The sequence below is a fragment of the Schistocerca americana genome, chromosome 9, assembly GCF_021461395.2.
Source record: "Schistocerca americana isolate TAMUIC-IGC-003095 chromosome 9, iqSchAmer2.1, whole genome shotgun sequence".
In the NCBI taxonomy this organism is placed as follows: domain Eukaryota; kingdom Metazoa; phylum Arthropoda; class Insecta; order Orthoptera; family Acrididae; genus Schistocerca; species Schistocerca americana.
The window spans coordinates 48284848-48299696 of record NC_060127.1 but is presented as its reverse complement, the minus strand read 5'-3'; the positions used below and the strand labels follow the sequence as shown (position 1 = coordinate 48299696).

Below are 14849 nucleotides of genomic sequence, written 5' to 3'. Positions count from 1 at the left end.
CCCACTTCTGCGGAAGCGCGGGATGTCCGGATGAACGGCCATGTTTCAACTCTGTCGCTGGTTCCTGAGGTGTGAAGACGTGCTTTATGTGAGCTCCAGGAAAACAAATTTAAATGAAAATGGTATGCATGTGGAATATGTGGTGTCACCGCCAGACACCACACTTGCTAGGTGGTAGCCTTTAAATCGGCCGCGGTCCGTTAGTATACGTCGGACCCGCGTGTCGCCACTATCAGTGATTGCAGACCGAGCGCCGCCACACGGCGGGTCTAGTCTAGAGAGACTCCCTAGCACTCGCCCCAGTTGTACAGCCGACTTTGCTAGCGATGGTTCACTGACTACATACTGTCTCATTTGCAGAGACGACCGTTTAGCATAGCCTTCAGCTACGTCATTTGCTACGACCTAGCAAGGCGCCATATTCAATTACTATAATCTGACCAGATAATATTGTGAATCATGTACCGTCAAGAGCGACGTTCATCATAAATGGATTAAAGTTAAGTATCAACTAGCTACGTCCGCTTTCTGAATTCTAATTCCTTGTCATGTTCCAGACCTCACGTCAGTATAGTCCTTCCCTCCTCACGCCAGTCTGCGTGAGCTAAATGCGTGCATTTCGGCCTCCATTAGTAACACGGTGTTGGCTCTTCTGCCAACACAACAGAATATTTAAGAGTAAATAAACTGATAATTTCTCTTTTCAGAAACTTTTGGTGGGAGGCTCATGTAAATTGTTCGGAAAAAAGATAGGCAGGTAAAAATTCATGGGAAACATAGTATTAATCCGAAGTGACAAAGAAACCACGTGTTGTAATTATAAGAATAAATACTAGCGTGTGGTAGTATTAAGATGAAATATTTGCGTGTGTAAATCTAAGTTGATAATAATTAAGATTTCCTTGTGCAGGACTTGAATTAGAGACAAGCAGTTCCACGTGGTGAGAACAGTGTGAGTCTCAACCTGACTATGAGACAACAAAAAGAATTAGAAGTGCTTGTCCTAGCATTCGGTTGAGGATCCGTGTGTGAGATAATTAAGATACCAAAACTTCCATTATGAGATACGTTGGTGTGACGCCAGCTTGATATTCAGATACTCTGAGAGCCATCTACCTGGCAACTCCATATGGGTTGCATTACACAGGGAGATGTGCATAAATCCTCCAGAGTTTGTGGTAGGAAAATTATTACGTGGGTCAGTGACGTGTGAATCTGGGATGTCTATCGTTTGATGTGGGAAAGCGGAACGAGTAGAAAACCAAACATTTTGTTTTTAAAGATGTGTTTTATACTGTCAGTGACATTTATTGTGTGTATTTAATCTGTGTGATTTGGATGAGACAGTAGCAAATTTCGTGGGTCAAGCATGATTTTTCCTAGTACAGCACGAAAATCAACAAATTCGTTATCTTGCTAATGAATGAGATTACGAGAGTGTGGGAGAGAATGAAGTAGCAAAAGATTCCTCACCAATGCAGAAAGTGCACAGTAGCAATAGACAGAAACATTACGAGACCATAGAACAGTAAAAAAAATGGTTCAAATGGCTCTGAGCACTATGGGACTTAACATCTGTGGTCATCAGTCCCCTAGAACTTAGAACTACTTGAACCTAACTAACCTAAGGACATCACACACATCCATGCCCGAGGCAGGATTCGAACCTGAGACCGCAGCAGTCGCGCGGTTCCGGACTGAGCGCCTAGAACCGCTAGACCACCGTAGCCGGCTAGAACAGTAAAATGCTTATGTTATGTCATGCCCATTGGGTGGAGAATCCCTTCTTTAACTATTGTGTTTAATGCAAGAAATTTCGCAACATTGACGTGAAGGAATTTATTGTAGCCTGCCGCGGTGGTCTAGCGGTTATGGCGCTGCAGTCCGGAACCGCGGGACTGCTACGGTCGCAGGTTCGAATCCTGCCTCGGGCATGGGTGTGTGTGATGTCCTTAGGTTAGTTAGGTTTAAGTAGTTCTAAGATCTAGGGGACTTATGACCTAAGATGTTGAGTCCCATAGTGCTCAGAGCCATTTGAACCATTTTTGAATTTATTGTAATTAAAGAGGAGATTTGTGAGACAAATAAGGGTCTTGATTATTGAGTTGTGGGTAGCTATTTTGTTGAGGTGTTTTACCATAACCTCCATTTTCTTGCTGGGATGTCCAAGCTTTGCATAAAATATATACCACAGGAAGGAAATGTGGCCTTGCCAGGGTGGAGTGAGTCCATCAGAAATGTGCACTAACTACTAGTCAGATGCGTTATCCATTCCGCTGCATTAAGAAGTAAGGGCGAAAATTAATTATAGCTCAACTGATAGGCGCTAGGGTTCATATTTCAAGCATAGTTGCAGTGGGCATGATGATCAAGAAAATATTTCTGATGTACGATTAATAATTGCACTCGCTTGGCAAGCCACACATCTGGCAGGGTTGACTACTAGATGCCACAGAATGGGGTAGGAACCTCCCAAAGGAATCTAGGGAATTTCGCAGAGTGAGAAAGAAGAGGCAAATGAAATACTAGCGTATCTGCAAGTTGAGTCAGTGGAATGTGTGGTGTCGCATACGCTTGACTGTGAAGACATTGCACGTGACGAGTACAACGATGACGATACGTACTTAACAAGTGAAAGTAATACTGAAACAGGTGTTCAGTCACTTAGTTCATCACGCCTGTCGGACAGGGAGCCACAAATCTCGTCTACAGTGAAATGCAGTAAAGCACAATCGTTGTCCAAAGAGCGACTACTGAACATAATTACGTACATCGAAGATCATCCGCAGCGTGGTAAACAATATAATTATGAACAAATTTCGGATGCCACAATGAGATTTTCACTCTGCAGCCGATTGTGCGCTGATATGAAACTTCCTGGCAGATTAAAACTGTGTGCCGGACCGAGACTCGAACTCGGGGGCGTGAGTCGTGCTTGGGTAGCTCAGCTGGTAGAGCACTTGCCCGCGAAAGGAAAAGGTCCCGAGTTTGAGTCTCGGTCCGGCACACAGTTTTAATCTGGCAGGAAGTTTCATATTTCGGATGAGTCCGCAACAATACAACCGTGTAGTACATAATAAAAACTACGGGTATTCATGGAACGACAAGGCGCACTTGTTACAAAAATGGTGTTTGTGCGTTTCAGGGATGCTGGGTACAGTTTACAGAATGTGCATTACTGTGACATGCTACATTATGCACATCAAATTGCGCGCAGCGTAGATTAGTGATTTCAAGGAAAGCAGAGTATGGTTGCATAACTTCAAACAGTGCTACGGAATTTCAAACAAAGCATCATCTTGACGATGCACAGCCAACTGCGGAATCTGCCCGATAATTTGTAGAGGAGATTAACAAGCTTATCTGGATCTGAAGACGAAATGCATATGAAAGGAATTCTGAAGATCAGAGATAACGAGTGAGCCGTATCAATGTCGACGAACACCAAAGCCTTAACGCATTCGTATACAGTTACGCCGACTGTTAATTTAGATGGTAAATTGGCTTTAAAGTTATTTATTGTGGATTTGGAAATGCTCTGTCCCTTCGATTCCTTCTCTTGTGCGTGATATTGCAAGGACAGTAGGGAATATTCGCTGACAGCAATCAAGAGCGGCAAAGAAGAGCTTCAACTATGGTATGAGCAATGGTTTTGGCCAATAGCTGGGCAAAATAACTTGCTTCTGCCTGATTTCTGGTCTGCATATAAAAAATCATAGACCTTTATAAATGATTCAAATGGCTCTGAGCACTATGGGAAACCTAAGGACATCACACACATCCACGCCCGAGGCAGGGTTCGAGCCTGCGACCGTAACGGGCGCGCGGTTCCAGACTGTAGCGCCTAGAACCGCTCGGCCACACCGGCCGGCTGACCTTTATAGCAAAGTATCTGTTCTGAAAAGTGTATCACGTTACAGTCCATACCCGGAACCACTGGACAAATTGAGCCTCTGGATGTTTGTTTTTCCCGTACATACAAAACATATTAGTGCACTATCTGCAGCTGCCTTTTAAAAGATACCAGTTTCACGTTAAGCTCCACGCATTGGGTTGCATGCCATCATATTCCATCAGCTCACACCATCCCATCGCACCAGTATGATTCTGTACGTATTCTTTTAAGAGTGAATACCTAGCTCAATGTACTGCATTGTTTGTAACTGTCAAGGATTTCGCCTCCGGTCTTGACTTTGCGAACCTTTGTGACCAGTGTGACGCACCGTTTTTCGTTCGGAATTCACGGTGTAAGTTAATGGCTTGTTTTCAACATTTCTTGGATGTCAATGATGTCCATTTTGTCAAGTGTAATACATACGTCCCGTAGAAGGTTGGTCTCTGCACTTCCCAGTCACTCATTTTCTGTTGCCCTCCTGATGCACGTGGTGAATCATTAGTAGCTAATATTTTTTCTGGCCGTAGCTGCTAACACAACAGTTTCACATGAGCCTTACTACAGATTGTACTTGCAACTTCGCTTGTGTGACTGGCGGTCAACGCTTCGAACAGTTACTATGAGCTACGCTGTTGTTATGCGGTGTAAACTATGTATGTCCATGATACAGTAAATATGCATTTCTAACCATTGTATCTGGTTGTGGACCAACTATCACCTGTTTCAATTTTGACCCAAAAGGTTTGGGACTCACTGTACAGACGAAACATGAGCTCTGATTGGGCGTGTGTGAGGCACGAAATAGGCTAACACCTCTTTGAAGGTAACATCCCAGCATTCTTCTTAAGGAAGGGTAGGACGTCAAACAGGCCGACTTGGAGCAGGAGAGGGACCATAGAACATTTTAATTTGCACTGTCTATATTTTAACAAATAAATTCATAGAACTTTGTCAGTATGACCAGGAAGGATTCAGGATTCACACTCATAGCAGTGGAAGTTCAAAAATATAACAAAAAATTTATTTTACGTGTGAAATTTTGTCATTTTTTCACTTACTATTGGCTGCATTTGTTGCTATAGGTTTTTCTTCATAAGTAAGAGAGATTCTTCGATGAATTTTGCACAGAATACAAACCATACTTAGAGGCGTATGGAAATCTAGAATTTTCCAAATCTATTAAAGACTGTGGTAAAAATTGAGTTTTTCCTTAACATGAAGTTTAAAATGTAACAGTTCTTTCATTTTTTCGTAAATTAAATAAATTCTTGAGTTGCATACATCTGTAAGTATGGTTTGTATGCTGTGCAAAATACATCGAAGAATCTCTCTTATTTATGAAGAAAAGTGTACCTACAGCAACAAATGCAGCCAATAATAAGTGAAAACATGATGAAATTTCACATGTAAAAAAAAAAATATTTTGCTATGTTTTTGGACTTCCGTTCCTATGAGTGTGAATCGTGAATCCTTCCTGGTCATCCTGACAAAGCTCTATGAATTTATTTGTAAAAATATAGAGAATACAAATTAAAATGTCCTGACGCGCCCCTCCCTCTCCAAGTCGGCCCGTTTGACGTCCTACACCTCTTAAGTGACTAAGGAAATCCACAGCAAAGCTACCTTAGTATCGTAGAGAGAGAATTAGAATCGAGCACATCATGTTAAAAGTACCGCGCCTGAGGTACAAATGTAACCACAGCACCCCGCTTTTTCTCGGCTTTTCTCGAAAAAAGCAGCAGCCAGTTTATGCTCGCAAACATAAAACGTGAAACCTACCTTCCTTCCGACTGAATTAACAGCACGACCCGCAGAGGCACACAGTTTGGCCGCAGCACTTGGCAACTGCTGGTCGGCAGAGTGATATTTCCCGCCAATTCCTATCTCGACGCTGATATGGGCTTTACGTAATCTGCCAATGCTACCAATTGAGTAAACATGTTCAGAAGGCGCGGCGTTACGAGTAAGGCGGGCGGATATCATTTGATGCAAGTTGCAGTCCCCTGTCTGTTGGCACATTCCACCGTATTGCTTCCTTCCAACGAACAAATGGTTCAAATGGCTCTGAGCACTATGGGACTCAACTGCTGAGGTCATTAGTCCCCTAGAACTTAGAACTAGTTAAACCTAACTAACCTAAGGCCATCACACACATCCATGCCCGAGGCAGGATTCGGACCTGCGACCGTAGCGGTCTCGCGGTTCCAGACTGCAGCGCCAGAACCGCGCGGCTACTTCGGCCGGCTCCAACGAACAGTTATTAGGGATACCCAGAGAAAAATGTGGAGACTTTCATACCCCTCTGTAGACCATCCACAGCTTTGTGCTTTTCATTTGTAATTCCGAAGCTGATCTACCAAGAAGTGGCAGGAGAATCAGTTAACGTGAAAGAACTCTCTAACTAATATACGAGGGTTATGCGGAAAGTAAGGAACGATTGGTCGCGAAATGGAAACCACAGTGAAAATCCGACGAAATTTTGTACTGGTGTGTTGGGAAGTGTCTCTAGTACTGCCGTCGATCGCGTTACGTCGCTCTTTTTAGTTCTGAGCACACAGGGGGCACATACAGATACGTAGAACAATAGCGTCTCCCGCCAAGTACGAGGGCCTGGTGAGAAATTTCGCCTGAGGCTATGCAGCGTTTTCTTCTTCAAGACAATTCTCAGCCGCATTCTGCATCGCTTTCAATCGGAAAAGTTTGATTACTCACAATACAGTCCGTAATTGTCTCCATGAAGAGAGGTAGGAGACGAGGTACTGGCAGAAGTAAAGCTGTGAGGACGGGGCGTGAGTCGTGCTTGGGTAGCTCAGTCGGTAGAGCACTTGCCCGCGAAAGGCAAAGGTCCCGAGTTCGAGTCTCGGTCCGGCACACAGTTTTAATCTGTCAGGAAGTTTCGTGTCCTTCTGAGATTCATCTCTGCTCACATGAACCGCTGGCTATGAAGACAACATTTTGGCACAGACAGCGAGCTGTAGGCCAGTGTAGAGAATTGGCGGAGAGCACTGGCGGCTGCCTTCTATTACGAGGGTATTGGAAAGTTGGTACAACGTTATGGCAAACATGTAAGTCGGATCGGAGACTATGGATATAATAGCTGGAAGCTGTAGCTTACTGTTGCAAATGAAACAGTTTTGATTTTCACTGTGGCCGGCCGGGATGTCCGAGCGGTTCTAGAAGCTACAGTCTGGAACCGAGCGACCGCTACGGTCGCAGGTTCGAATCCTGCCTCGGGCATGGATGTGTGTGATGTCCTTAGGTTAGTTAGGTTTAAGTAGTTCTAAGTTCTAGGGGACTCATGGTCTCAGAAGTTAAGTCCCATAGTGCTCAGAGCCATTTGAACCATTTTTTTTTCACTGTGGTTTCTATTTCACGACCTATCGTACGTTACTTTTCGAGTAGCCCTGGTACAAGGGAAAACCACGACGTCCGAATCACTAATTTACTTCACGCTCTGGATACTTTTAATAGTCCAGTACGATAACATAATACGCAAGTAGTGAGGGGTACTACTTACGCGATTTCGAGAAACTCGCAAGATAAATTTTACGAGTGAGTGAAGTTCCGGTACGTTGCATACCTGAGCACGAGATGGTAGCTGCTGGCGGTCATGTGGTCAGTCTTCAAGCTCCGTGATCGGCGGACCGCTGATGGACTCCCGCTCAGGCTTCTCTTTAATTTTTTTTCCAACACTGGTCATATTATTTCATACATATTACGTATAAAGGTAATATGATGAAAAGACACGTGTATTTGCCCGAAATTTTATTGAATTTCCAATGTTATTTGGTTGTTTGTTAATTTTTACTATCACGACAAATATCATATTTATAACTAACGACAAGTAAACAACTACACACACGAGATTCTTCTGAAAACGTATGCCTGTCATGATTTTCGAAATCCCTTATACCTGCAATCGGGTAAGGTACTGAGAACTTATTATGTAATTTCCCGGGGTGGGGGTGGGGGGGAGGGAAGGGAAGGGGGAAATGAAAGGAAAGGTATTAATGATATAAGAATGTGTGTGTGTGCGTGTGAGTGTGTGTGTTTTCCACATCTTCTAAACAGCTGAACTGATTTCAACCAAACTTCTTGGTACACACATCCTTTACTGTCAGCCAGCAATCGCTGTCGGGGTACCAACCACCTACTTAACACAAGACAAGAGATATGACTTCATGAACTATGAGACACCTGAAAACTGCTGTTTCATACATGACATTGAAATCTATTACTTCTGTGCTACTAACTCTATTCGCAATAAATTTAGCAGACGGTATTCACATATAGGCAACTTCCTTGCCACAGTAGATACGCCGGTTCCCGTCAGGTCACCGACGTTAAGCGCTGTCGGGCGTGGCTGGCACTTGGATGGGTGACCATCCAGCCGCCATGCGCTGTTGCCATTTTTCGGGGTGCACTCATCCCCGTGATGCCAATTGAGGAGCTACTCGACCGAATAGTAGCGGCTCCGGTCACAGAAAACCATCATAACGACTGGGAGAGCGGTGTGCTGACCACACGCCCCTCCTATCCACATCCTCAGCTGAGGATGACATGGCGGTCGGATGGTTCCGATGGGCCACTTGTGGCCTGAAGACGGAGTGCTCTTATTCACATGTGCCGCTAAATGCGTCTACAAAATTGTCATGGAACCATTCATGGTTCAGGAGGTATGTCACAAACACTCAGACACGTGAAAAATTGCTGTATTGTGTTTCACGTTTAGATTTATTACTTCTTTGTTAGTAACTCTATTCCCAACACATTCTGCAGACACTATCCATAAATGCCGCTAAATGTACCTATACAAAACTGTATCACTGTGTAACACGTAGATAAAGAGAGATGACGCCATAAACACTGAGATCGGGGAAAAACTACCGGATGGTGCATGAAATTTTAATACATTTATTCTTTACTGCTAAGACACTGTAGACACTCGAAGTAGCACATTTGTACAGAACGCTTATTTCTTTGTACGAATGTTACATAATTTCAGAGGTGTTCTTACGAATACATGAATATAAAACGTTTTCGATGGCACTAGAAACACAGTATTTTTGTTCCATTTCGAATAGAAAATTGTCAAAGTGAATATCTGCACTATGCCGGGATTGTCAGCTAGTTTCCTGTCAGAAAGGATCAGAGAATTTGCATTTAGTCGGCTTATTTTGCTGCGAGGTGCAGTAGCGTCAATAAGCAAATCTAAAGGCCACAAGTTTTAATTGTTACTAACGTATGGAGAATGTGAATAAACGCTTGTTCTAACCACTAGATCAGAAGTTATAAGTGAGGAGCAGGAATATACATGAAATAAGCACGCAGATGCAAATTTTCAGCTGTCAACCAATTTAACGATTAATGCTTGTCCATTATTTTTGCCGAGTTTTCTTTATTAATTTTTCTCTTTGTAACTGGTAAGCCAATGAGCGTAATTTATGATCTTTAAGTGCCGCATATTATGCACACGCGTACACTACATTACTTAATAAACAATATATCAAGAAGTTTAGAGAGTTTAATAATGTACAAGAAGAATAACTCCTGTACACACATACACACACACACACACACACACACACACACACACACACACACACATCTGCAATTTTCTCCATAGCAAAACATTCTTCTGTGAAGAGTTTTTAAAAGCGCATTTGCAGGATTGGCACTGATATATTGCAAAAACGTAGACATAAGTTGAGAAAATAAATAAAGAATTATTTAGTAAAAGCGGTTGTACCGACTGTGGCGTGAACACCTGAAACATTAGAATAATTATGCAGTTCAGTTGTTTTGCCGAGAACACGGCACCTATTTTGTTCTTGTAGCGGTCCAGATCGGATGCAAATCAGCCATCGCTGTAGATAACTATTTGGCACACCGCCATTATTACTATTTTATTGAGACGGAATCTCATTAGATGCACGCATAGTTACACACAGCAACAGGATTCATGTAAGTGTCTATGTAATTTGATTTAGTGTAATATTTTGTGAATACAGTGATATTCTTTAATCTTGTGTTTCATTTATGTTGCAAGCTATTGTTGCAATTAAACGGCGTCTTCCGTGCTACAAATCTTATGAATGGTCCAGCATGAGCCAATGCTTTGGAGTCATTCAATCTACGAAGTCCGATAAAGCAATATTTTTAGAATAGTCACTCAGGGTAAAACTTACAATGAACGGACCTCATGCAAAAAGCCATTGTGAAGCGCTCAACATTTGTATTAAGCACCATTAGGAATTTATACTCTTTATCACATACTGTTATCATTGTCTGTTATTATTTGTCTGTTGGCTGATATTAACAAACCAGACCGGAAAAGCCTATGAATTAAAAGTTCTGAGCATAATTTGAAATACTTTTAGGGACAAAAATTCATTCCTTTTAATTTTTTGGTACGATATTATTTTTCTATATTAGTCCTTAGCGAAACTAAGCTACTGATTGCACATAATCGCTTCCGAGATCAGAGCTACTAGCTGCATAATTTACTACTGTAACTACTTCAAAGGATTTGGTGCAATTTTGAAACATGGGAAGCTCTTGATCGCAAAGTTCTTTACTAAACATTACGCGCATCAGAATTTCATTACGACACTGGAACTGTGGAGTACAGTGTGCAAAGAAATAAACGATACCAAACACGAAGGTAGTTCTGAAAGTAATGCCTCCATTTTTTTGGTGGTGACTCTGGATGTCCGCACTAGATGCCGTTGGTGTAGTGCTAATGCTTGAACTTTTATCTTTTATTTGCAGCTGGTTCCGTTGTTTTGCGGTAGTTGGCGCTTGCAGTGAAGTGTTCGAAAATGGAGTCTGATATGGACGCCCGTGTAAAATAGCGATGTGTGATTTCATTCCTCACTTCTGAAGAAATTGCGCCGATTGAAATCCATCGATGCTTGCTAAAAGCGTACGGTTACGATACAAAAGACGTAAGCAACGTGAGGCGATGGGTACGACATTTTCAAGGTGGCGAAGAGGGTGTGCATGACAAATGAAATGGACTGCGACTTTATTTAGTTATTATTTGTTTTTACAATTTGTATATATAATGTGTTTGAAGGTATATGTAGAGGACACCAGACCGAACAGCTGCTATTGCAACGTTCACCTATAATACTATCATTTCTCATTAATGTCTTGTAAAGTAATGTCCGCGGAAGTTATCGCTTTACCTCATTTCTTCTTTATACCAGCAGCTCCGGAATCTTCTTCTGTAGCCTTCCTCTTACTAGATAAACAAATTTCTTGTGACCGTGTTGCTTCGATAAGTCATCGTCTTCGTAACTGAAAACGTTTGTAGAAGGAATCTTAATGGACATAGGATTTTCCCTCCTACTAAATAAAACCCCACTGTAATGAATACTTTTCTAGACAGTTTTACACTTTTCTCCTTCACACAAAAGATGGAGCGTCCCCATAAAACATCCTACCATGGAGGTGTCCGAAACAAGACAGGTGATTAGTAAAATAAAGCTGTTAACAAATAAACATTTAAAAATATTGAAATTACAACGTGCCATTGATTCTATGCCATTTGTGGTATAATCTTGTTAGGTTTACCTTCCTATAATCCACGAGAAAGAGAGAGGCAAGCAATTAAAAAATTACGGTCTTTCAGGTATCCCAGTTTAGGTACACTACAGGTGCCACCCCCACCCCCTCCCCCCTACTGTAGACTGGCTTGTCCAGACTTAACTGGACGACAGAATACAGTAGTGGTGCACTTTTCTGGCTGTTTAAGATTCCTTTATTCGCTGTTCAGAGGAGACGTTAAGTTACAATTTCTGTATTAGGTCCTTGGCCTGGAGGGGTCAATACGCTTTATTGTTTGACTAGGCTTAATACGTTTTTACTTATATACACTCCTGGAAATGGAAAAAAGAACACATTGACACCGGTGTGTCAGACCCACCATACTTGCTCCGGACACTGCGAGAGGGCTGTACAAGCAATGATCACACGCACGGCACAGCGGACACACCAGGAACCGCGGTGTTGGCCGTCGAATGGCGCTAGCTGCGCAGCATTTGTGCACCGCCGCCGTCAGTGTCAGCCAGTTTGCCGTGGCATACGGAGCTCCATCGCAGTCTTTAACACTGGTAGCATGCCGCGACAGCGTGGACGTGAACCGTATGTGCAGTTGACGGACTTTGAGCGAGGGCGTATAGTGGGCATGCGGGAGGCCGGGTGGACGTACCGCCGAATTGCTCAACACGTGGGGCGTGAGGTCTCCACAGTACATCGATGTTGTCGCCAGTGGTCGGCGGAAGGTGCACGTGCCCGTCGACCTGGGGCCGGACCGCAGCGACGCACGGATGCACGCCAAGACCGTAGGATCCTACGCAGTGCCGTAGGGGACCGCACCACCACTTCCCAGCAAATTAGGGACACTGTTGCTCCTGGGGTATCGGCGAGGACCATTCGCAACCGTCTCCATGAAGCTGGGCTACGGTCCCGCACACCGTTAGGCGGTCTTCCGCTCACGCCCCAACATCGTGCAGCCCGCCTCCAGTGGTGTCGCGACAGGCGTGAATGGAGGGACGAATGGAGACGTGTCGTCTTCAGCGATGAGAGTGCTTCTGCCTTGGTGCCAATGATGGTCGTATGCGTGTTTGGCGCCGTGCAGGTGAGCGCCACATTGAGGACTGCATACGACCGAGGCACACAGGGCCAACACCCGGCATCATGGTGTGGGGAGCGATCTCCTACACTGGCCGTACACCACTGGCGATCGTCGAGGGGACACTGAATAGTGTGCGGTACATCCAAACCATCATCGAACCCATCGTTCTACCATTCCTAGACCGGCAAGGGAACTTGCTGTTCCAACAGGACAATGCACGTCCGCATGTATCCCGTGCCACCCAACGTGCTCTAGAAGGTGTAAGTCAACTACCCTGGCCAGCAAGATCTCCGGATCTGTCCCCCATTGAGCATGTTTGGGACTGGATGAAGCGTCGTCTCACGCGGTCTGCACGTCCAGCACGAACGCTGGTCCAACTGAGGCGCCAGGTGGAAATGGCATGGCAAGCCGTTCCACAGGACTACATCCAGCATCTCTACGATCGTCTCCATGGGAGAATAGCAGCCTGCATTGCTGCGAAAGGTGGATATACACTGTACTAGTGCCGAAATTGTGCATGCTCTGTTGCCTGTGTCTATGTGCCTGTGGTTCTGTCAGTGTGATCATGTGATGTATCTGACCCCAGGAATGTGTCAATAAAGTTTCCCCTTCCTGGGACAATGTATTCACGGTGTTCTTATTTCAATTTCCAGGAGTGTATTAGTACTCTTCTCCGCTTTTTTTAGTTTTTTGCCCGTGATTTAAAATTCATTTTACAAAATTCTTTTATGCAATAACATTATTGACAATATTTAACATACATCTTTTTCCTCTACCCTGCACCCTCCTTAGCTCATCTGATATTTTCTTACGTATGCCCCAATAGGTGGACGTACTGATTATTTAAGTCCAGTCTCCATTCCGGCCGGCCGCTGTGGCCGAGCGGTTCTAGGCGCCTCAGTCTGGAACCGCGCTGCTGCTACGGTTGCAGGTTCGAATCCTGCCTCGGGCGTGGATATGTGTGATGTCCTTAGGTTAGTTAGATTTAAGTAGTTCTAAGTCTAGGAAACTGATGACCTCACATGTTAAGTCCCATAGTGCTCAGAGCCATTTGAACCATTTCAATCTCCACTCTGCACTGTTAGCGCGTAAACTTCGCGCAATATTGGAGCCAGCCGGCGCACGGTCACTGCATCGTGTGTCTCTTATTTCTGCCGGAGCCGTAACGAAGGAGCCATATAAGTTCCTGTCTACTAAATCATAGACTGCAACGAACCCTACATCGCCGCAGAGTGCGAAGAAGCCACTTCGTACAATCGACACCATGACGAATGTCATACTTTTTTCCTTTCCTCACTTTCTTCCTGTAGCCATATCCTGCACTGTTGCTCTGCTGCAGGAAGTTTATCCTTGTTTTCTCCTTGCCGTAGGCACACGCTGTATTCGTGGTAGTAAGCCACCCTAATCACTTTACGCACTTCACACGGTTCAGGTACGTCATGCATCACTATCGTCTAATTGTCTTTACATAATATTCGTAAAAATATTACATAGAATTGCAAGGTTAAATAGACGAACTACAGGTATCATATTAGAAATTAGCTTCATATTCCTTGACATTATTGAACACGTGTCAGTTTTGTTTTAGCGCCAAAGGAACTCGTCTAGGCACGCGTATTCAGATACAGAGATATGTAAACAGCCAGAATACGGCGCTGCGGTCAGCAGCGTCTGTATAAGACAAGTGTCTGGCACAGTTATTAGATCGGTTACTGCTGCAATGGAACGTTATCAAGATTTAAGTGAGTCTGAACGTGGTGTTATAGTCGGCGCACGAACGGTGCGACACAGCATCTCCGAGGTAGCGAAAAAATGAAAATTTTCCCTTAAGACCATTTCACGAGTGTAGCGTGAATATCAGCAATCCGGTAAATATCAAATCTTCGACATGACTGCGGCCGGAAAAAGATACTGCAAGAACGGGACCAACGACGACTGAAGAGAATCGTTCAGTTTGACAGAAGTGCAACTCTTCCGCAAATTGCTGCAGATTTCAATGCTGGGTCATCAACAAGTGTCAGCGTGCGAACTATTCAACTAAACATCATCGATATGGGCTTCCGGAAACGAAGGTCCATCCGTGTACCTTTGATGACTGCACGATACGAAGACTTACGCCTTACGTGGGCCCGTGAACTCCGACATTGGACTGTTGTTGGCTGGAAACATGTTGCCTCGTCAGACGAGTCTCGTTTCAAAGTATATCGAGCGGATGGACGTTTAATGGTATGGAGGCAACCTCATGAGTCCATGGACGCGCATGCCAGCAGGGGAGTGTTCAAGCTGCTGAAGGCTCTGTAATGGTGTGGTGCG

The 14849-nt window shown here is 44.1% G+C and overlaps 1 protein-coding gene across 2 annotated transcripts in view; it reads right to left on the bottom strand.

The window, feature by feature from the left end:
• LOC124551085 (serine/threonine-protein phosphatase 6 regulatory ankyrin repeat subunit C-like) overlaps positions 1-5762 on the bottom strand; it is a 65745-nt gene extending 59983 nt beyond the window's left edge. The window contains exon 1 of one of the 2 annotated variants that reach the window (XM_047126012.1): positions 5675-5762. The gene's annotated coding sequence lies outside the window, so the exon portion shown is untranslated. The remainder of the gene's footprint in view (positions 1-5674) is intronic. The other variant, XM_047126011.1, reaches the window with a different exon arrangement.
• Positions 5763-14849: the final 9087 nt, after the last annotated feature.